The following is a 24,307-nucleotide window of genomic DNA, read 5'->3' as shown; positions in this document are numbered from 1 at the left end:
TTCTGTATCTCGCTCATTGAAAAAACTCAATAAAATGTATTTAAAAAAATAAATAAAAAATAGACTTTTATATAATTTTGCTCTTGTATCTTCCACTATCGCCATCCTCAAATGTAGATAGTGATATGAGGATTGACGAGATTCATTTACTGCAGCATTCTTACTTTAGTAGCCTTCAAGTTATTGTGAGAAGTCCTAAAGTGGTTACAACATACTTACCCACTTTCCTGGAATGTCCGAGAGACTCCCGAATTCCGGGTATGACTCCCAGGAGAGTAGACAAGTCTCCTGCATCCTGCCCATCGGGTGCCAAAATGACTCGGTTCAAGGGGAATCGCGTCATTTTGCCCCCCCCCCCCCGAGCGACAAAATGACAAGTTTATAAAATATTACTAACTGCCCAGCCCCGTCCCCTTCTGCCCTCCAACCAAACCCCCTCCCCAGGATCTCCCGGATGCCAGCTACATAAAGTTGGCAAGTATGGGTTACCATTCAATGATAAAGAGACCCCATGAGGAGAGACAATTGGGGCAGGAGAGGAAAAATACCTTCCTGTGTCTACTTCTCTCACGCTGTCATTCACTGAGGCATGTGCTGGGCCAGAGGGAGAGGTGAGAACCTCATCTTAGGGATGAACGGCCATTTAGTGTGAGCAAGGCTAACTGACTAAGGGGCATATTTAACAAATAATGATAATGCACTATCGTGCACTTACCATGAAATTAAGGTCCCTCTGTGTGTCCCGCATATTTAAGAAGGGTGCATCGCAGCCGATATCGTGGATATCTGCTGCTTTGCATTCTGCTTCATTTATGGGAGCAGTCACCATTCAATAGTATGGTGACTGCTCCCTCTCGCAATCTAACAAGTTCCGAAAAATAGTTTTTTTCGGAAACTTGTCATGATAAATTCAGCTGGCGTACATTATAATAAATGAAAAATTTCAGTCCTGTCAGCTCTCCTCCGAAGAGCAGAGCTGGACAACGCATGTGTGGAGGGATCACATGATCCCTCCCTGTCACTCACCGCTCTGTAGTTGCAGAGACTGAGCGGAGATGTTTGTGCACATGTGCAGTTCTTCAAACTGCACATGCGCAATTGCTGTAAGAAAAGAAGTGAAGAGGAGGAGGAGGAGATCCGGAGACAGCGCATTCCGAAGAGGCGGAGTAAGTATGATTTTTTTTATCACAGAAACCGCAGTTTATCCGAACTGCTGTTTCTGTGCTGGGTTGTACATAAATTTGAGAAATAGTTCAATCCTTATCATTGCGATAAGGATTGAAAACTATTTTTCACTTTATGTGAACATTGATAAATGTGCCCCTAAGTGAAGTAAGATATCATCAATTGAGATACTGTGCAAGGCTCTTGGGATGCATAGTGAGTATTCACAATCAATAGAACAGAGAAAAGCATTTTGTTTTTGTAGCATTTGTTGCAGGACAACTGTGTTAACTTAAAACATTAAAACACATTTTTTTTTTTAATAAAAATATCCCTTTTTAATTATCGTCACTGAATAATAGGCAATCATCTGCTTTAATATTGCCTCAACCCTGAACATCAATCTTTGCTTCATACTTTGAGACCTAAAAAGTCAGGAGGGATTGTATGTCAAGTATTTCTCTCTTTGTACCCTTAGAATTTCACATTTGACACTCAATAATTCTACTGGAGCCCTGGCTGAAAGGCTGTCTGAGTGAAGGGGGACACACAGACATAGATTTAAAAATCAATGAACCATGGGACTAGAATCTATACAATCCAGCTCTCATTAATCTTGTCTTATGGAGCGCTGTATTGCAGTTCATTGTTAGAGATGGGGTTGATGGTTTGATTGCCGATGTGTGAGATTTGGAACTAATGCAGAACAAGGACACTTTGATGCTGCGTTCATTATTTTGTCTAGAAACTATGTTTATGTTTGTGTTAGTTATCCCATCAGCTAATTAAACATTTAAACCACAAAATGTCATAATAGGTATTTAGAGGAGAACATGGGGCTAGAAAACACTGTATTTGTCAGATCAAAGATATTCAGACAGCAAAACTGCAAACATTTTAGAATACAGCAACCAGGAGTAATGTGTTGTAGTTTTTAACATTTTTAATTATTAATAACTTAAAATTGTGGCATTTTTAGTTTTTATTTCCTTTGTTTTCCTCTGAATAAAATACATCTGACATGAGCTTTTGCCGCTTAGTGTGACTCTACAATCGTTATACGCCATAAGATCACATCTGATATTACAAAATGGCCCTATCACATCTCACAGGTTGGATGACATCAAACATCCCCTACAGAACCTGCTTCATGTGTGCCTGCTTGTTTATCATAATACTGCATCATGCTGCAGCTTTGTCTGAATGTTGGACAATAATTCGTTTGGCAGGTACACACATTTAACAGGCCCTAATAGGGGTCTTGTTTTATAGGTCACTCAAACTGGTTGGTGCAGTCCTGCCATGTTGTAGTGTCTGAGACAATGTCATGGCAAATAAATGTTGTTAGTCTGGATGTGTCAACATTGATTGTATAATATGTAGCACCAACCCTATTTGTTTCACCTGCAAATTCTGCCATATTAACAGATGCTCATGCAACAAATTATTCAAGAACAGGTATACCCTTTTTAGTATAATTGTAAGCGTGATAGGAGTTGTCAATATTGCTAGTTAATTTATAAAACAGAAAGGGCGCAATGAACATGAAAAAAACGTATACGTTTTTTTCATGTTCATTGCGCCCTTTCTGTTTTATATATTGCCGTTTGTACTATAGGGGCTGCATATTAGATGAGCGCTTACCTCTTTTTTATTGCTAGTTAATTAATTTGAATAAATTCTTCCAGCTCCAGAATAGTGTAAAACTGGTACACACCTATGCAGTTATAGTGCAGATCACACGATTAGTGACCATTCGGTCAGATATTGCAAAAGTCGGTAAGCTCCCACCGTCATGTTTTATCATACAAAACACATTGCACCGTTTGATTTGGTTTTCTAAACTTCCTAAAATTCACGATCAACAATGGAACGATGTCAGGCAAATGTGGAAGTGTGTACACACTCATGTCCAGCAATGTAGGCAGATCTGTAGACTGTTGTTGGGGTATCGGGGTTCACCGATACTTCTATCAAGCACCTTCAATGTCAGTCAGATCTTTCTTTGTTTTCAGTCGACTGGTGAACAGAAAATACTCAACACCTGTATGATATAATGCTGAGCAGCTTTATTCTGTTCCAATTTGAGACCACTTCAGCGCTTATTTTTATACATGTAAGTCTAGGGGTATAGATTCTGAACAACCAATTATAAGACAGTAAAATAATGACAGAAAATCAATTAACAATATATATATTTCAGTTTTACATCAAAGATCAAACAACTCTTTCTTCTTTGTGTGTTATCTCTTTCCAGGCTTTTTGCCAATATCCTTGTGCTGCCCCCATCTTTGAGTCCTTGGGTTTTATCTTATCAAGAACGTTGCTACATGTTCTTGGAATGTTTTCGTTGATGGGAACATGGCGCTGCGTGGCCAACCTTGAATAATTTGTCTTTTTAAACTGAAAATAATATCTGCTTAATTTCTCTTAAAGTCATAGCATAACATATTAGCATCTAAAGCTTAGCACATGATAGATATTAAATCAATAATCATACAATTCCACTCTAACACTGTGTACAGAGTCACAATCTTTTCAGCGGATGGTTATGACAGATGCATAGGTCTTTACCCAGCTTACCAATGTATTTTATGGAAATGGAACTTTCTGAAATAGTCTCATTAATTATATTATTTAAATAAAAAACTACAATAATGCATGAACACTGTTTCTGTGATTGTTTGGCCTAACTTATATATAATCCTTGTGGTAAACTGAAATTATTATTATTATTGTTTATATAGTGCCTATCAAATTATTCTGCACTGTACAGAGAATATGTAATCATTCACATCAGTCCCTGCCCCATTGGAACTTAGTGTAAGTTTCCTCTCAAACACACCTGCTTGGGTCCATTTTTGTCAGGAGCCATTTAACCTACCAGTATGTTTTTGCACTGTGGGAGGAAACCTGAGCACCCAGAGGAAACCCACGCAAACACTGCGCGAACATGCAAACTCCATGCAGATAAGGCCCTGGTTGGGATCAATCCCATGACCCCAGAACTGTGAGTCAGTTAATGCTAACCACTGTGCCACTATACTACGCTTAAAAGACCACCAAGCCACAAAGTTTACATTTTCATAAAAATTGTTCAGTGTTAACCTGACATTCAACTACTGTTCTGGTAAAAAATTTAATTTATTACCTCCCTACTCAATTACACACAATTGAAACACCTCCCACACCTTTAGACAAGAGTCCTTAGGAAACGTGCAATTTAAAATACTGAGCCTGCAGACATTCTAGCCATTGTGACATCATCGCTGGCACAGCCCCAGTGCATACTCACAATATTCTAGATTTTTGGCATGGGGCATGGCCACACCCCTCTAAAAAGGGTGTGTGGCAGGGTCACGGGGGACATGCCACACTCACCTACACACTCCCCTATTTTGCTGTGCAGATGTGTGTTAGATGCGCATGACATCCACTCACCACTGCTCCACTGTGCAGAGCAACTGCGAGCAGGACATATCTCTCAACTAACCAACTGTCCAGACAAAAGTCCTGACTGGCGGAATGGCACTGTTCCTCCTATATCTGGACGGTTGTTCCACCAATCCACATGGTGGATTATTGTAGAGTAAGTCTAAAGAAGTGTTAGTCACTGTCTTGTTTAGCTAGAGAAGCTCTGCCCTCATGGCAATCAGTCAGTTAAAGAGGTTTTCTATTTTACATTTTTACCAAATTCTCTCCCTAAGGATGGTTGTCAATATCAATATGATCAACACTAGAATAGATGCTGTGGTTTTGATATTGTACTTAATGGGTTACAGCTGTGTATCAAACGTTAATATGTTTTTCTGCCAGACTCAATAATATATGAATTTATCTTTTTTTTTCACATATAATGAGTTACAATTCTTGGATGATGGCTAATTCCTGATGATTTAATTAGTATGCTTATGTCTGAATTTCTTTTGGCATTGGTATTACAGAAACACAAAATTGCACCCATCAGTACAATATACCCTGCTGTGTTTAGTCCATATGCTAGCACATAAAAAATGTGAACGCATTGATATAGTTTATTGCACTCTTTGGGGTGTTTTATGGAGGATAATTTCGAAAGTGTTTAAAAAGGCAAACTAGCATTTAAGCTATAACCTCTTTTGAAGGAAAATAAACATATTCCACTCTCATAAACACCATGGAAATATGAAAGTGTTTATGGAGTGGAACAAAATAAATTCCTAGTTCACACATAATTATCCTGCCATGACTAGTGGTACAATAGACAATAAACTTCTTCTATACACTAACAATGCCAAATCGGTCCTGCATAAGTTTTACAGTCCAGGAGGCTTGTACTATCCAGGGAATTATAGATGGAATTGTAACCAGTATTATATGCAATACATTCCACAAAATGCATGCAAGTTAGATCTGTCTATTTTATTAATAAAAGTGCTGTTAGTAACTATTAATAGTCACAGAATAGACATTCTCAGAGTTCTTTTTACGTAGAAAATGTATGTTGTGCAATGTTTTTATGTGGCTGTTGTAAATTAAGACAACATAACATGATTCTTAAATCTCTTTCTGTTTTAGGACCGGCATATGAACACAAGACACAAGGATAGTAAGAAGATAAAGAAAGAAGATAAGCTCATATAACGGATTAAACGTAAGAGTAATTTTTGGTGTATTTGACATTTGAGAAAACTTTTACCCGGTGTCTAAATTCAGTTGTGATGTGACTCGATATAAGTCCCTCTGAAACCCTTTGGACTATTGCAACTGATTTGTGAAAATTGTTGAAAATTAAAAGAGGGAAAGTAAAAAGTAACAAAAACACAATGAACATTATCAACAGCAGCATCTTGAGATAATAAGGATGGGCAGCTGGCCTGCTGTTATTGATCTGCTCCACATATGAGGTTTATCCTGGTGATAAAGGGTTGATATTGTTGGCAGTGGCAATGTCTTCTCCAAATGTAGAGTTTTCCACAGCAGGGTTTTTGGCATGGTTTCAGGTTTTTATAATGCTTCAGATCGGCCCACAAACATACACTGTATATGTTTCAGCACAAGTGCTGCAACTTGCATGGAACCACTCTACAAAATTATACAGTGTAATTCATAGGATAATACGCTCCCTACTGTAAATTATATTAGAAGTCACAGGGAGTTCTGTGCTCATATACATTTAACAAAAATTCAAGGTGACTTCTCATTAGAGATACTCAGGCTCGGTTCCCCGAAAACTGAACGGGCCCGGAACTTTTGTGCTTTTTCGGAATTGAAACGAGGCAAAACGTTATTGTTACGTCGTCGGATCTCACGAGTTTTGAAATCTATAAGTACCACCCTGCCGTGTGTTTGAGTCATTGCTCTGTCGCTTAGAATCAAGTCAGGTCACTGCAGTATTTGTCCGAAAGTGTATGAGAATATTATTGTGACCTGTGAGGTGGTCAAAATTGACGGCAAATTACATGAAATTAGTGTTATTGAGGTTAATAAGAATGTAGGAACAAAAAAAGAGCAAAATTAGGTGATTTTAGCATATTTTAGCAATTTTTTAAAAAATACAGATCCAAAACCAAAACACACGAGGGCGGTTTTGCCAAAACCAAAACACGAAGCTAATCTAGATCCAAAACCACTCCACGGGGGTCAGTGAGCATCTCTACTTCTCATATATCATTGGGCAGCACGGTGGCTTAATTGTTAGAACTTCTGCCTCACAGCACTGGGGTCTTGAGTTCGATTCCCGACCATGGTGAGTTTTGTCTCTTCTCCCTGTGTTTGCGTGGGTTTTCTCCGGGTGCTCTGGTTTCCTCCCACAGTCCAAAAACATACTAGTTGGTTAACTGACTGCTATTAAATTAACCTTGGTCTGTCTCTCTGTGTGTGTATGTTAGAGAATTTAGACTGTAAGCTCCAATGGGGCAGGGATTGATGTGAGTGAGCTACGGAGCTAGTGGTGCTATATAAATAGCTGCTGCTCAAGATGATGATCATAAAAAATTACAGTAGGGGATGCATTATTTCTTATAATGCACAAGTCTTCCTAATGAACACCAAATTGATGACATCGGAACTCATTGATTATAAGCAATGACAACAGAACTCCCTGTTTATATAGGTATTATTTACAGGAGTTTATTTATATATTAACATCACATGTGTAATATAATATGAATTACATGGCAGTACACTAATGTTTATTTTAACTAGACACATATTTAGCAAGCACAAGAAGAATACAGCTTTATAATCATCAATCAATTCATTATATCATTATATCAAACTAATTCTGTAATTTATTTGGCTGGTTACATATTTTGACATTGTGATACTGACCTCCCCATAATATATCTGATGCTCAATAAGGTGCTTCACATAACTTTAATATGATAAATAAGGATTATTTTAACCCTTCTGGTTACATACAAAGAATCTTGATGTATTAAATAACTGCATAAGTCATTATTTTAACATGCTTTTATTTTATCTGAAAAGGTTAAAGTGAAATAATAATAACACTAATTTGGATTGAAATACAGAAGTTATTTATATTTAATTTTAATGTCAAATTGTCTGAATTTTCTAGCACTTCAGTTAAGCCCAGTAAATTGTCCAAACAGTCTGACTTTGGTCTGATTGGTCCACGTTGATGAATATGTTCATGAATAGATTAATTCAAATTGTACATTTTTTATGTATTTTATATGCAAATACATTTTATTAGGCATTTTACTAAGATAACAAGACAAATATATACCTATATGGATATCAGAGCAAAATATTCCTCCCACGCAATGTAGTGGTTAGTGAACTGGTACTTTTTTATTATTGCATCTCAATACCTATTATCTCTACATAGGATGTTGAATAATGATCTGTTCAGCAGAGGAAATCCACCATGCATTTTCTTTTTATTCATATCTTCCATTTGATAAAAGGCATTTTTGATATTACATGTGCTATCTGAATTGTAGTACAAATCTAGAACTTACTAATGCTGTTTCAGCAGTAGCCAGTCAACCAGCAGCCCACCCACATAGCACAGTGCTGTGGTTGCTAAAGCGGGAGTCAGGCCTAGAGTTATGGAAAGTCTTGGAGTCGTGAAATTAAGGTTTTCTTGCAAGTGAAAAAAACATGTATTTGTTTTATTCACATGGTCTCAGGGGTGTGGTGAAGTTGGCCCATGACGCTCTGCAGCATTGAAGACTCGGTGTGGCGAACAGCACAGCAAATGTGGCTTGGGGTGCGAAAAAATTGTAGCAGAGCATGGCGGGAGTTTGAGTGTACCACCGACTCTGAATGGGGCTTTGATGGTTTTACCTAATCCACATTAATTACTTGATGCTGGTCCAGTAGATATCTTAAAACAACTTCAGTAAGCCCATTGTTTCTGCAAAAGGACAAAAGAAAAAGTAGCAACAATGATTTGCAAATTATAGGATTATAAATGGAGAGATATGAATTTGAAAAGAAAGATCATGTGCAGCTAGCTGTCTTTTAACAGTGTAGCAGGATTGATGAACATGAAAGACTGGATGTAGAGTTCCAGACCTTTGGTGAAAAATTTGATGAAGTTGAAAAGTCACAAGTACTTGAGAAACTAATGAGTACGATAGGGTAGGGCAAGGAAGAGAAAACAAATTCGCAAATTGCTTTGATGGTAAGCAGTGCTTTCCATATAGCATTACAGAGTGAATTTTCTCCTTTCTCAAACATCAAAATGTATCCAAATAACATGTCAATTTTAATAGTTGTGTTGCTTGTACATTGTCTGCTTTATTATATTGCAGGATTTAAATCAATGTTTCCCCTTTGCAGGGGAAATTTAAAGCTGCGATGGCTTGTAAAGGCAAACTTGGCTTTACAAGCCATCGCCGCTTTAAATTTCCCCTGCAAAGTCCTCGATTTCCGGCAACTTGCAGAAATCGAAACTTGATACATTTACCCTCAGGTGTTGTGGATTATTTCAAAAGGGCACCTTTTGCACCATCCAGGGGCATTTTTATGGGAAAGAGCTCTGTTAAGTGTGATGGAAATATTATGCAAAATATGTAATAGAATTTGTTTACATATCTTAATGTAAAATACTCATTGTGCATATTATTCAATTAAACCCCTTATCAATCTACAATTATAGACTACATATGCTCATTAGTAAAATGTATCTAGAATTACCTGAAATTCTGGTTCAGGTGACGCTATGTTTGGACAAAAGGTGCAACCCACCCCTGCTGTCATGTCATGAAACCAATATTAGCATATATGTGATTTGATTGATTTTTACAACATTAATGCATATCTAAATGTACAAATGTGACCCATGAAAAATATATCCCCTTACTCTCATTACATTTAAGGTAGATAGGAGGCTCCAACAAGCAGATTTTTAAAAAAAGGGGAAAAGGGGTTTATTAAGGGGATGGGCAAAAATTAAAAATAGATAGAACTTGGAAGAGGCGGTTTTATTTGTGCCATCATGTACATTCCTATTCAAAAGTTTCTAAATAGTTAGGCAAAGCACCTACACAAAGGCAAGTTTCAAAGCAGAATGGTGATAGACACCAATATATACATGTACTCATATACGCGTATGGCAATTAGTCGCGTTTGTGCTCTGTTTATTGCCTCTTAAAAGTGTTTTATCGTATGCTGGTGATATTCTGCTAATTTTATGTGGACAGCTCTGGGCACAATAATAGTATTATTGCCTTGCAGCACTGGGGTCATGGGTTCACTTGTGACCAGCGCCTTATTTGTGTGAAGTTTGGATAGTCAAAATGCCTGATTGTGGGACACCAGCTCTTAAATCCCAAGAGATACCTGACACCACAAGAAAGTGTGTTTAGGCTAGAACAATAAATTCCTTCCACGCATCAGCCAGTATCACTCCCCTTTACTTATGAATGGGGATTATTATATGCCAGAAGTGGGTAAGAACAAGTGGTTTTTTGATATGCTCTTGGGTCCAGGTTTTGAATAGATGGACAGTATCTTAAATTGTTCTTCTGTTCTTGGAACTAAGGACAATTCATAGGTGTTGGTTTGTGTAGTGTATCCTTTATTTTGTCTATTTCTAAATACTTTTTTATAAACAGTGTGAAGAGCATTTGGGAACTTCCCTTGTTATAGTGTCAGTTTGTGATTATTTCTTGTTTTCTTTCTCATTAATAATGGAAATAATATAAAGGCTATTGTCACATAGTATATGCTTTCTGTACGTCATTTTAGAACATTTGTCTTGTGTATGCACCGTGACTTTATTGTCTTATTAAAATTTAAAATGATTTGCTTTTTACTGCTATAAAATTAACCTACTGGATGAGGTTAATGTTTAAACCAGAGTGATACTAACCTTTTCCCATTTAGAGTGACATGAAGGGCAAACTTAGATATAATAATCTTGAATCAACGATAACTGCATGGGTGATATTATTTCAAGTGTAATCCTTGTGTCCTTTTGGACCCTGTCTTTTTGATTGGCAAAAACACAATTTAACCCATGCTGCAGTATTTGATTGGGGTCTGTAGTGAAGATAAAACTGATGTTTGACTCACCGTTTGTACATCTTGAATATTTTCTCTAGAAAATGAATGGGATAAATCATACTTACCAACTTTCTGTTGGTGAAATCCGGGAGCCTGCAGAGGAGGTGGGCGTAACAGGGGGGCGGGGCTCCAAGTAGCGTCATTTTGGACCTGCCCCCATGACGTGATGACGCAAAATGCGTCATTTGACAGCGGGGGGCGGGGCCAAACGCCGCGATTCACCGGGAATCGCGGCGTTTGGGACTTAATTCTGCCCACTTCACTAGGAAGTGGGCAGAATTATCCAGATGCGGGGGATTGCCACACTCGCCCGGGAGCCCGGGAGACTCTCGCAAAATGCGGGAGTCTCCCGGATATTTCGGGAGAGTTGGCAAGTCTGGGATAAATGCATTCTATTAAATTATTTAAATATTTAATGGTTAATTTCAGTATATGCCTGCCATGATTTGGGTTAAGCAGGGAACTAAATCTGGAGAAGAAGCAGTGGGCATTTCAGACTTGTGAAGATATGAGTGAGATGAAAGGTTAGTTTTGCCAGGTTGAGGGCACAGTTGAAATAATTTGAAGTTGATAAAATCTGAATTTAAGCCAGTTTTCCTCAATTTGTATTCAACACATCTTTTGAATGGATCTTGTTTGATGTGTGTGCCAAAGAAGCGGCTAGGTAGGTAGTGATTAGAGTAGTTTATCAATATTATCCAGAGTAAATGGCTGTTGTATCGGTAGAACTATGTTAGGGCAGGAGAGGTTAAAGCATTTATGGTTAAAAGGGTGCTCACAGTCTACAAAATTGTGAGGCATCCACAAGTAGATTTTGGGACCCAGTGCACATCTGCTACTGTACAGAAATATGGCACCAAGTGTGCGAGCCAACCAAGAGGTTATCCCCCCTTTGTGATAAAGGTGTGGGGAGGGTGTAATTTCTGGGCTGATCCTTGGCATGGAGGAGGGGCATACAGCCATTTACGCTCAGTAAAAGGACTTCTATTTTGCACCAGGTGGTGGAGATTGAATCTGGTCCTATACTTTTAATGAGCACAAACAGTTCATACACACAGTGCACTGTCTATTAAAAAATAAATAACTAAAAAATGGGCAGCATGAAAAAGTAGATCCCATGTCACTGGGACCTACTCTGGCCACCCAAGAGGGTAACAAGGGAGTCAGAGATGAGATCATGGTTCATACTATGTAGATATCTATATTGTCAGGCAGGTTGTGGAGGAAGTAGGAGTGGAGATAAAGCAGAGATGTTGACCACTAGTAGGTTATGATAACAGGGCAGGAAGGATAGTTAGTGATGCTCCAAAGACTTGAGATATATATATATATATATATATATATATATATATATATATATATATATATGATTGAGGGTGTATACAGGGTTATCAGTGGGATTGGTAGTGTTGTGTGAGTCCAGATGTGGTGGTTTTGGAATAGTGTTTAGAAGCTTTTTCATTCTTGTGGTCTTCACTGGAGGTGTTGAAGTCACCAAGTTTAAGGGTAAGTATGTCAGAACCACAATTGTCAAGAAATTGTGAGGTAGTCATTTTCAGACCAGTGAGGTCTGTAAATTACTGCAAATTAGTTTATAAGTTTTTAATGTAATTGACCTGTGTTTTTATTTTCCAACTTTACTATTCAACTATGGGTGGGAGAGACCAAAGTAAGCAAATTGTGTGAGGAGAAAGGGAGGAGTAGTCCCCTTTGTCTTCAGGTCTTAGAGTATGTGTATGGTGCCAACATCTATAGGTGAGTCATTAAGCAGAGGCATTGTGTGAAGGTGACAGTAAAGTTTTAGTAAGTTGCGCACACCTTCCAACTTGGAGATTTTAAACTGAGACAATGTACATGCACTACCACAAAGCGCATGAGGAGACCACATTATACTGTTGTTTGTCACATCCACCTTGGCCTTCAGAAGTGCTGAGCCAACACAAACCCCCTTCCCTTCACTTCTAAATTCACCGTTTAATTTTTTCATGATTGGCACCACTTAGAGACATACATCGCCAACTGTCCTTGAATCGGGATAATAGTCCAGATCTGCAGGAAAGTTACCTCCTGTTTAAATTGGGACATTTGGAAGAAATGGTTTAAATGATATGGAGATGGAAAAGTTGTGAATGAAGATCAACTTTGTACAGACAGAATGGCATTTCAGAGGTCAAAAAAAGATGTGTTTAGAATGGGGAATGCGGGGGGGAGGGGATAGGAATAGGTTAGCAGTGTTACATTTGTTACTGCTTAAGCATACTTGCCGTATTTGTAGGCCTGCCTGCAGCATCTCCCGAGGGGCAGGTTTACAAAATCAGGGTGACCAGATTGGCGTGATTTGCAGCATCACAGTCCATGCGTCAGTACAACTTGCCCACCATTGTGCGAACAAGAACCACAGAGTTGTGCCCTCAGCCCCACCACTTCTTACGCTGTCCAGGATAATTGTTGAGGGAGCCTCCGGGCACTTCTGGCAGAGTAAGTATGTATAAGTTTCAAGTGAACTTTTCCCCTACACACAATGCAGGCAGCTATTTTTTGGATTTTGCTTAAACCCATGAGAGCAGTATTTAAATTTACTAGAAACTATTACATTATTGAGGCAAGCGCCACTTTGTACACATGCCTGGTAATTGGTAAGATTCTATTGGTTCAGGGAACAAGCTGTCTGCCCTACTGCATGGAGATGGCCTTTATATGTTAACATTAAATCCAAATGATGACTACAGAATTTTAAATGTTTATGCTTTTATAATAAATGTAGTAGTCATTGGGATATTTGGCTACTGTGCATTTCTAGCTTTTAAGAGTAATAATCAGGATGCAGAACATATTTGTTTTTTGACAAGTAGTGTGTCTTTTAATAACTGATGTATTGCCCATTTAAATAACCTTTGCAAACAATCAATGACCATTCTTATTAGCTTGACAAAACAATTTCATGGCATCTCACCGAAACTCTACTCCACTCTATGAATAATAAAAGCAACATCAGACAATCCACATGCCTCATACATTACATTGTTGGACAGGTTTGGCAGCTGCAGTGCTCTCTAATTGACCACAGTTTTGTAATTTTGCTGGCGATGCGTTTGTCCAAATACATTTTCAGAAACATTGGCAGTATCATAACAGATGGCTTATGAAATGTTCTTTTTTTAAACTCTATTTATGTATTTTAAATTGTTTTACAATAATTTTAAAAAACCCCAACCCAGTCTTTTCAGATTCCACATTTATGGAGGGTTTACATTTAAGATATACATTTCATTTTCCATTGAATTCTGACCTATATTTTTTTATAAATAAGGCAAATCAATCAAAATAAATTGTAATGCTAAATTTTTAGACATTTTTACACCCAATTAGTTGGCAATATAAAAATTATTTTTTACTTGCATATACAGACGTGAACAAATTGTTGGCACCCATCCACGAAAAAGGAAGAACCTAAATTTTTCTCTGAAATGACTTGAAAGTGACAAAAGTAATTTGCATCCTTCATTGTTTATTCCATAATGAATAAAAATCAGACTTTGCATTTTGATTCAACAGAGTATTTTAAATAATAAAACAAATGAAAATGTCATGGTCAAAAGTGATGGGACCCTTAACCTAATATTTTATTGCACAACGGTTAGCGTCAATCACTGCAACCAAGCGATTTCTGTAGCTCCCAATGAGACTTCTGCACCTGGCAGCAGATAGTTTGTCCCAATCTTCCTTAGCAAACTGCTCCTGCTATCTCAGGTTAGATGGATGCCTTCTCCAGACTGCATATGTCTGCTCTTTCCATAGATGTGCGATAGGATTTTGATCAGGGCTCAGAAGACCACTTCAGACTAGTCCAATGTTTTGTTCTTATCCATTCTTGGGTGATTCTATGTGTTTTGGGTCATTATCCTATTGGAGGACGCATGGCATTTCACTATCCAATGTTTAATTTTGGGTTTGTTTTCCTCTTGCTGCCAAGTCCATTGAGGTTGGCTACAGTCCCATGGACTTTAAACTTATTGATAATATTTGCAACTGCAGTCACAGGAACATCAAGCTGCTTGTAGATGGTTTTATAGTCTTTACCTGTAACATGCTTTTATATCATTTTCTTTCTGATCTTAGATAACTCTCTCCTATATCACTATAATCCAATTATTTATAATATTTTCTAAGGGATACCAACAAATTTGTCCAGCCCATTTTAGAAAATCTTTGGAGAATAAGCAATAATCTATCTCTTTTCAGTGTTTATTTGCTTTATTCTATGGCATACCAAAAACATGTAGGTATACATGAGACAATAGTTTTTAATGCCGTCACAGGAGGAATGAAGCATTGTACCAACACGTCTGTACATTTTTTTTAATAAAAAAAGTGTGTAAGTATAAGGGAGGTCAACCCAGCTTTGGTCCTGCTACGTGCCTCGATTTGCAGAAGTGCGCCTAGATTTTCATAAGGGAGCAAGTTGGTGGTAGTAGAACACAGGCTGAGATTAGGAGTTGGGCAGAGTGAGGGTGTTTCTTGCTAAGTGCTGAGCAGTGTAAAACAAAGTTTACATATTTGAGATTATTGAGACGAAAAAAAAGGGGTGCAGTTGGCGCATTTTTTGGGTTTTGGTCAGGACCCCTCGCCTTCTACATACACATGCTAAGGAAAATGTTTTTATTTATTGTGCTGGCGCAGTACTCCTTGCGTATAAATATAGGTTCCACATGTTTGAAACATTTTCATAATGGAACAGCACGTACCCAGGTTCCATTGGATCCAGCTGGGCTCTCAGCGATGTTATCCTCTGTTTCTGGAACAAGGCTGACAGAAGGGCTGGTGTTTGACTGCCATACTCCAATTCTCCAGACTGGGAACGAAGAGCACCAGCACCAGGACACTTTCCTGATGAATCCAGAAAGAACACTGCCTCCTGGGAGTTCCAGCAGGCAAAGTGACACACCAGTGCTCTGAGAGCTCCAGCAGTTTTGAGAGCTTCTTGCCTCAGACAGAATTGACTTGGAGGTGGCACCGGACCCTGGGGATAAAGTCCTGAAAGGTAGTTTGGGAAGGCGATTCAAAGATTAAATCTCCCATCCCAGTCTTAGTGGCGGCAGGGCAGAGAGGGGACCTGACACTGGCTGCATGGAGGTGAACACCCCAACCATACTTCCCCAATCATTGTAGTAAATGTAAAAACAGAAGGTATGATACAGGCTGACCCTCGTGATAGGTAAGTGTTTTAGCATGGATTGGTTAAGCAGACAGGGGCTGGTTCACCCTCCTCCAACATCTGCTGAAACGGTATAGAAAAACCTGGAAGCGCCTGTAAAGTAACATCACGACCTTTCAGTGATGTGTAAGAGCTGTTGAGTAATAAACATCTTCACTGCTAAGATCCTGCTTTGTTCCTGTGAAGCTACCACTAATCCATCTGCCGTCTGTCTTCTTAAACCTGGCATCCTGTCTCAGTGCTCTGGCCACTACCCAGCAGTTCTGATTCAAAGTAAACAGTCAGGAGAATTTAGCCAGAGTAACCAGCAAAGAGGTGTAGCAATGGCTGTACATATAAACCAGAAGCATAAGTGGTTCAGGTGCCATTGAAGGAGCCTGGTGATGGCAGCAATACCATCTCACAATTATTTGTGCAGTTGACCCTCACAGTCTGTGAGCGACTGATGGGCAAACACCAGTAGTGAGAGATTGTTAGCTGATAGCGAAGCTCCATATACACTTGGGCTACCAACAGAATAAGCCAAACCTGTAACAGGAACTTTCTTACTGTGAGAAGGGGAAATGGACATTTTCTATCCCCAACCTGAATTGAATTTTGCACCAGCTGAGAGCTGGCAGAGATTAGATCTCATCCTATACTTTTAATAGAGTGCATTTTGTGCTTTCATGTTGCCGTTTGGAGGTGAAGCATATATTGTTAAGTGTATTATGAGCAATGTAATAAATAGCTTCACATACACTCAAGTGACAAGTAATAAAAACAGACCAGGGGGTAAATGTATCAAGCTGAGAGTTTTCCGGCGGGTTTGAAAATCCAATCAGATTCTAGCTATCATTTATTTAGTACATTCTACAAAATGATAGCTAGAATCTGATTGGTTGCTATAAGCAACATCTCCACTTTTCAAACCCGCTGGAAAACTCTCAGCTTGATACATTTACCCCCAGATGTCCTCTTACTATCACAATTAAAATAAGATTTAAATGGTGCTAAGTTGAGCAGTATTGTAGGGAAAAAAACTGTTCTAAAGTGGTGGGAGGTTGGACCTTGATGTAACCTTTACAATATTTCACAGTGGGGTCAAAACATTTCATAAATGACATTTCACTTTATAAATGAATCCCAAAGTGTGTTAAGTATTTAAAATGCCTGACTCCTTTGGTTACTGTTAATTATTATTCCATAGTTCTGTGAAATTTTCTGTTGTAAAATGTCACCAAGATTGTGTTTTAGGAAGCTTAAAATACAGGTAACTAATTACTACAATAAAGAAAATGATTGAATAAACGAGGCATACAAAGTATATTAAATGTAGGTGCGCTCAGTGGCAAAGTTATAAGCATTGCTGGATAGCTCCCGGTTACCTGCTTCCTCACTTCCTTTAGACTGTAAGTTCCACTGGGGCACGTACTGATGTGAATCTGAAAAGTTCTGCATAATATGTTGGTGCTATATAGATAAAGGATAATAATAATAATAATAATTTTAAAAAATGTGAATTAACACCACATCATGCTTATGGTGATATTATTATTATGTGTCCAGAAACATGACAGCCAGTCTTTTAGTTATCATAGCTAGAGGATGGTTGTTCGGACATGTTGTGCAGGAGCTACAGTGATGAAGACTGCACAGTGAATAAGGTGATGATGGCATGGAATTCTGAAAGAAAGGCATGTACCAAGGGACAGCTTAAGATGAAAGGTCATACTCTTCAACTGTGATTTTCAGTTCATTCGATCAGCATACTGTTACGAGCTGCGGCTCGGCCCGGCCATCGCTATGGCACCGGGACGTCACTTCTGGGGCCCAGCCGACCGTTGCCGTAGCAACGGTCCGATGCTTGCTAGTTCAGCGCCGAGTCCCGGCATTACAGGGCAGCCGGGCGTGTGCACAACAGGGTGCAAGCCTGCGGGCTAATTAATTCAATTAGGGGGCAGCTTGGGTGCAATTTGAGAGCTGAGCTCTCATTGGTCCATTACAGTATTTAAGGCAGGGAGGGCTTAGCCTCCCTGCCGGTTATAGCTTCCAGATACCTGTGTTGCTACCTGCTGCTGTACTCATGTACTCCTGGTGTTAAGCCTTTGGATTGTTGCCTGCCGTGTATGACCCCCTGCCTGTTTCCTGGATTTGTCTTTTGCCTGTGCCCTTGACCTTTTGGCCTGTACCTCCGTTTATGCTGATTTGCCCGTGACCTCGACCCTTGGCGTGTTTCCTGACGGTTCTTCCTGGCAAGTGACCCCTGACTTTGGCCTGTTCTTTGGAATTGCTGTCTGCCATTACCCTCTGCTCCTGGGTTCCCTGCAGCTGGTACACGGCACACAACCCTCTGTATTCTGCAGCCAAGTCTGTCCCCACCACTAGGGGCTCCAGTGAACACCTGACTATCAGAGTAGACTCTGGGTGGTATTGTACTGGTTGGAGGGGTTCCTGACACATACACTGCAAAACAGGTTAGCAACTACCCAGTTCTACCCTACAGGTAGAACAGGCAGTGTCATTAATTACAGTCTGTTGCAAAATGTACTCAAAAGAATACGAAGGTGAGTTTGTAGTGCATAATCTAGTCATTGTAAAAAAAAAATTGGGGTTTTTTTTTGCTAGTAAAGAAAATATCCCAGGGACAACTAGAATATGTTCTGTGTCTTTAAAGCTCTCTAAAACAGCATTCTACTCTGCTTTATTCTTTTATTACTGTAACTTCAACATTCCTGGAATTCCTGGAATTTAACTTCAAGAAAGGACCTTCCCCAGCCATAGTGTCACCAAGGTTTTCAGGAAATGCACATTTGATCGCAATGCCTGGAAACCTCTAACAATTCTGACAGATTGTAATGGTTCAGTGCTGGTACACTGCAGAGAATTCTGTCATGAACAACTGATTAAGGTTCTTGTGCTTGGTGAAAGTTGGAGGCTGACCAGAAGATATTTATTAAATATATTTAATGACTACATTACTTATAAAATGTTTGTAAATGTTGGTAAAATTGATTTGGACATATGGTGGACACTGGTAACATTTTTAGGCATAGAGGATTACTTGATAAAAATAAATCCTGTCAATCGTGCTCAGGTGAGGCTATGAATGGGCTTCATCATCATCACCACTGCCAGGCTCCAAAGGGAGACTAGGTCCTAGGGACTTTGTAACCCCTTTCTCCCTTCTCCCCCTCTGTACCCATGCTTGGTGTACATAAAAGGAGAGGATATAATGTATTTTTTATTCAACATTTAACAATCTAATACAATCTAATCTAATGCAAATGTATCAAAATAGTAATGTTAAGTGAACTGTACATTACGTTGCTGTAATTGTCGACTAGTAATGTCATACGTTATAACATAAAATAAAATACACTTGGAATATATTATATTTGACGTCCGCTGTCCTTAGTATAAAATCATAAGACCAACTATGGTACTGCGCTTTTCCATATCTAGCTAAGGGTACAGCACAGTGGCACAGTTTGATTCCAACAGAGCTCTCAAAACTGAAAGTGGCTAAATCAATGGGTACAGATGGGATACATCCAAAGATATTGAAAGAGCTTAAAGACTTGCAGATAACACCAATAACAGAATTATTCAACCAGTCGCTAGCTACAGGAGGAATTCCAGAGGACTGGAGAAGAGTGAATGTAGTCCCACTGCAGAAAAGTGGAAGCAAGGAAGAGACGAGCACCTACAGATCAGTGAGCCTTACATCAGTAGTAGGGAAATTGATGGAAACAATCTTAAAATAATGAGTTGTAGAATATCTCAAGTCCAGTAACTTACAAGATCCCAAACAGCATGGATGTACTGGGGGGAGAACATGTCAAACAAATCTTATTGACATTTTTGACTGGGTGACTAAAGTAATAGATCAAGGGGGGGGGGGCATAGATGTAGTTTATCTAGACTTTAGTAAGGCTTTTGACACTGTCCCACATCGCAGACTGTTAAATAAACTTGAAAGCTTGGGACTGGATTCTAAGATGGTGGAATGGATAAGATCTTGGTTGCAGAATAGAAAACAGAGTTGTAATAAATGGATGCATTCACAGGAGGGAAAGGTTACCAGTGGAGTACCTCAGGGATCCATACTTGGATCAGTGATTTTTAATATCTTGATTGGTGACATTGCAAATGGTATTTAAGGGAAAGTATGCGTTTTTGCAGATAACAAAAAGATATGCAACAGAGTAGGCACACAAGGAGGTGTAAAACAAATGATTGATAATCTAGGTAGATTAGAGAAATGGTCAAGAGTATGGCAACTGTTTAATGCCAAAAAAAAAAGCAAAATCATGCACTTGGGTCTCAAAACCCAAAGGCTAAATATAATATTAACGGCACTATAATGGGAACTACTAAGAGGAAAGTGGTCACTGTTTCAGGTGATTTAAAGACAGGTACGCAATGTAAGAAAATAATGAGGAAGGCAAGTCAGATGCTTGGTTGTATATGGAGAGGAATCGGTAGCAGAAAGAAGGAAGTAATACTGCCACTGTATAGGTCATTGGTACGGCCTCATCTTGAATACTATGCTCAGTTCTGGAGGCCATATCTCCAGAAGGATATAAATACATTAGAGAATTTACAAAATTTACTCTGAAAAACTAAAATTTCTTAATATGTAAAGTTTGGAGCAGAGACGGGAAAGGGGGGATATGATAGAAAGATTCAAATATATCATGGGTTTTAACAAGGTACAGGAGCGAAATATTTTTCAAAGGAAGAGAAGTATTAGAACACGAGGACATGAAACTGGAGGGAAATAGTTTCAGAGGAAATTTGAGGAAAAATTACATCACAGAAAGGGTAGCGGGTAAGTGGAATAGCCTCCCATCCGAGGCGGTAGATGCTTATACAGTAGAGCAACTTAAACATGCTTGGCATAGACATAAGGGTATCTTTACAAAGAACTAAGGATCAAATAGGATTTGAGATTACCATAGGTTAAAAATTGGGTAAACTAGATGGACCAAGTGGTTCTTATCTGCCATCAAATTCTATGTTTCTAACAAGGCCCCTCTCTGTGTAGCATTTGTATGTTCTTCCCAATGTTTGTGTGGGTTTCCTCCAGGTGCCCAATTTCGTACCACAGTCCAAATACATACTGGTAAGTTAATTGGATTCGGTCAAAATTAACTTTATGCGTTCTATGGAATTTAGTTTGTAAGTTCCAATTGGACAGGGACTTATGTGAATGATTAGATATTCACTGTAATATAATATAATAATAAGATTGGTGCCATGTAAACAATAGTAAGCATTGTGACTGGTAAGCCCTTAAAAGATCTTCATTTTCTTTTGCATCACTTTTCTTTTAAAGTAAGTATCTACTGTACTTGTATGTTTCTTAAAATGTATTGTCATGCATGTAATGTGTATCACTTTTATAAATAAAAATAATAAATTGTGTCATACAACGTGTTCATTTTTATATAGTAGTTATGCATTGAACCACACACACACATCATCACTCAGACTTCAATGCTTTGAAATTGCAGCCGCATTGGCTCCTTTCCAGCTTTTCATAAATTGAGTCTATTCTGTAAAAACTTTAAATGCTGACAGATACAGGCAGAATCATTCCTTTAAAGGGCTATTTGTTGACCTTTTCACCTTCAATATCTACTCATTCAACCTTACATTGCTATGTTCTGCCTTTGCTATACTTTAATACGAAAGTCTGAGTTCTGTATTTTGTTCTGTTTTGGTTTTTTTGTGTATTATCTTTGGGCAACCTATCCACACACATTTAATAACTATTATTCTAATTAGTTTGGATTATACCTCAATTGTAGCTCAAAATTAATTTTCTTACAACTTTTATCATTTCTGTTGCAAAATATATTGAATATATAGAATGATAATTATAAGAATCAGTAATTAGAAGGTTAGAAAATGCCTCGGCCACATCAAAACATTTAGTGCGATGCAGCCAGGTGACTGGACAGAACCTCGACATACCTGACTTTAGAGGAGACAGCTGCTTACTTAGGAATGGATGTTAGTACCCTGTGATGGGCTCACATTTTATGGCAGCTTCTTCGTCCAGGTACATCTAGAGTATAATGGTTTACACTTTGGCCCTGGACATGGTATGAAATGTTGTAGAGTTGTTTTGTTGACAAATTTAGTTTTAATATAAGAAGAGAATGGTTGCTTGATTGGTAGTGGTTAATTTCCATAGAATGATATGCAGTTATGAGATCTTTTAGCCAAAAACCTGTTATTCAATTTTTTTTTCAAAACCTAGTAAGAAATAAAATATTTAATCATCATCAACATTCATTTATATAGCACCAGCAGATTCCGTAGCGCTTTACAATTGGGAACTAACAGTATTAAAACTATACTGGGTAATACATACATACAGAGAGGTAACAGGGCCCTAACATTTGCTAATGCTCAGTAACAGTCCTGCACACCAACGTGATCACTGTTTATTTATTTCTATAATGACATAATGACTGTGAGGAGCTGTACTGGACAGCAGGGGCGGGCTGGCAAATTTCAACCCGGGCAGCGCACAGGCGGCCGCATCACATGACACGCGATGTGGCCGCATCATTGATGACGCGGCCACATCGCGTGTCATGTGATGCGGCCGCCTGTGCGCTGACGCGGCCGCATTGTGTGTCATGTGATGCGGCCGCCTGTGCGCCGCTGGTAATATTCAGGTAATATTGCATCCACGGGGGGGGGGGTGGCCGGCCCAAACAGGGGTTAAACTGAGCATCCCGGGGGGGGGGGGGGGGGCAATGCCCCCCCGGCCCAGCCCGCCCCTGCTGGACAGCTTAATGTATATGGGAATGCCAGGGGCATGTGGGTACAGATCATAGTAATTTTTAAATCTAATTTAGTATATTTTAGGTATGGTTTATAGGTTCCAAATGACTGAATTATTTACTGTAGAGTAGACGATAATTCGTTTTAATCTTACATATATTTTCACCTCACTTCTACAGATACATCAGCCTGATCTCTGCTGGACTCAGCAAATTAATTGATGTAAAGCAATCCTCTTACAACAATTAATTAATTAATTGAGCCTCGGTTAACTTATGCAGAAAGTCAATAGAAAATGCAGGAGTAGACAAATGTATCCCAATTCAAGTCGGTCAGGTTGCATATATTAGAAATGACTTAATGCAGCTTCTACATTTGTCCTAGGTTTCTGTACTCACAGTATATAATGTCAGGTAATTTATATTATTTTACATTAATTCGTGATATGCATTGGTATCTGTTAAAATGGCAATGTTTATACATTTTATTAGATTTTTTTTTCGGTCTCATATTGTTAGTAGGCATAATTATGTTGTAGGAAATGATGTCTCTGCCTCAGGTCTGTGGATGAATAACAATGAATTCCCGTAGGCCAGCTCCGACATCACTAGGTCTCTCCCAATCATGACAGATTTGTTCAGATGTTCAAAAGATACATTACAATTATATTAAAGAAAGGAGGATGCAGTGGGCTGTCTGCTGTCAGATATAAGAGATTCCATACTCGCTGCCTTTGGGAACCTTTCAGTGAAATGATCTGAGAGTATACAGCTTTTTGTTGTCATTGTATATGTGCCATTTATCTATCAGTCTACTTTTAGATAACAGTATCTTGCATTTATTTTGTCAGAGTTGCCAATCATTACAAAAACTGGGTTTATGCATTTTAACACTAGTTTAATTTATTGCAGACTAATGACTAGCCTATAAAAAACCAATTCATACAACACAGAGGAAAAATTGGCAAATATACAGTGTATTAACATCTCTTCTACATTCATTATAAATAGTGTTTTTCTCCACTAGAGATCTGCACATCCTTTGAAGTAACTTATTTATCTGATCTGAGATGCTCTACAATGAAAAATGGATTCCATTTTGCAATTTGCTTCCATTGTAACTTATCAAAGCACTTTTTCACATCACTTACTGCATCACAAAAAGATAGAGTGAATACTTGAAATACCTTGAGTGCTACGATATTAGAGATGCAGATTCAGTATTTGTAGAATACAATAACGCTTGTGTGCATATTCTACTGTTTATAGCTAATTAGTTTAATAGAAATAGAAAACGTTCAGTCTTGTAATGCCTATGGCTATTAAACGTATAATTTATATTAGAATTCAATTTGTGGTTCAGTCAATTTTAAGAATCCTGGTTTGGTACAATACTGATTTCTTGTCATTTTAGTATGCAAAATACAAACTTATTGCCACCTGGTGCTGAAAATATTTCATTAGAGTTCATAATTTAGTCTACCCCTGCTGATTTTAATATGAAAATGAAGATTCAGATTCTCTTAAGTATTCAGGGGAATCTTTTATACCAATATTCAGTATTTGGTTGAATCCCCAAGTATGCATTTAACACATCCTTCATTTCCATATATTTTTGTGAATT

General features: G+C 38.5%; 1 protein-coding gene across 2 annotated transcripts in view; it reads left to right on the top strand.

The window, feature by feature from the left end:
• Positions 1-24,307, top strand: part of ST6GAL2 (ST6 beta-galactoside alpha-2,6-sialyltransferase 2) — a 262,639-nt gene that overhangs the window by 164,461 nt on the left and 73,871 nt on the right. The window contains exon 2 of one of the 2 annotated variants that reach the window (XM_075200246.1): positions 5,722-5,797. The exons of the other annotated variant lie outside the window; for it this stretch is intronic. The gene's annotated coding sequence lies outside the window, so the exon portion shown is untranslated. The remainder of the gene's footprint in view (positions 1-5,721; positions 5,798-24,307) is intronic. 2 annotated transcript variants of the gene reach the window in all.

Source organism: Mixophyes fleayi, chromosome 2, assembly GCF_038048845.1.
Source record: "Mixophyes fleayi isolate aMixFle1 chromosome 2, aMixFle1.hap1, whole genome shotgun sequence".
Lineage (NCBI taxonomy): Eukaryota > Metazoa > Chordata > Amphibia > Anura > Limnodynastidae > Mixophyes > Mixophyes fleayi.
This window is presented reverse-complemented; position numbering and strand designations above follow the sequence as displayed.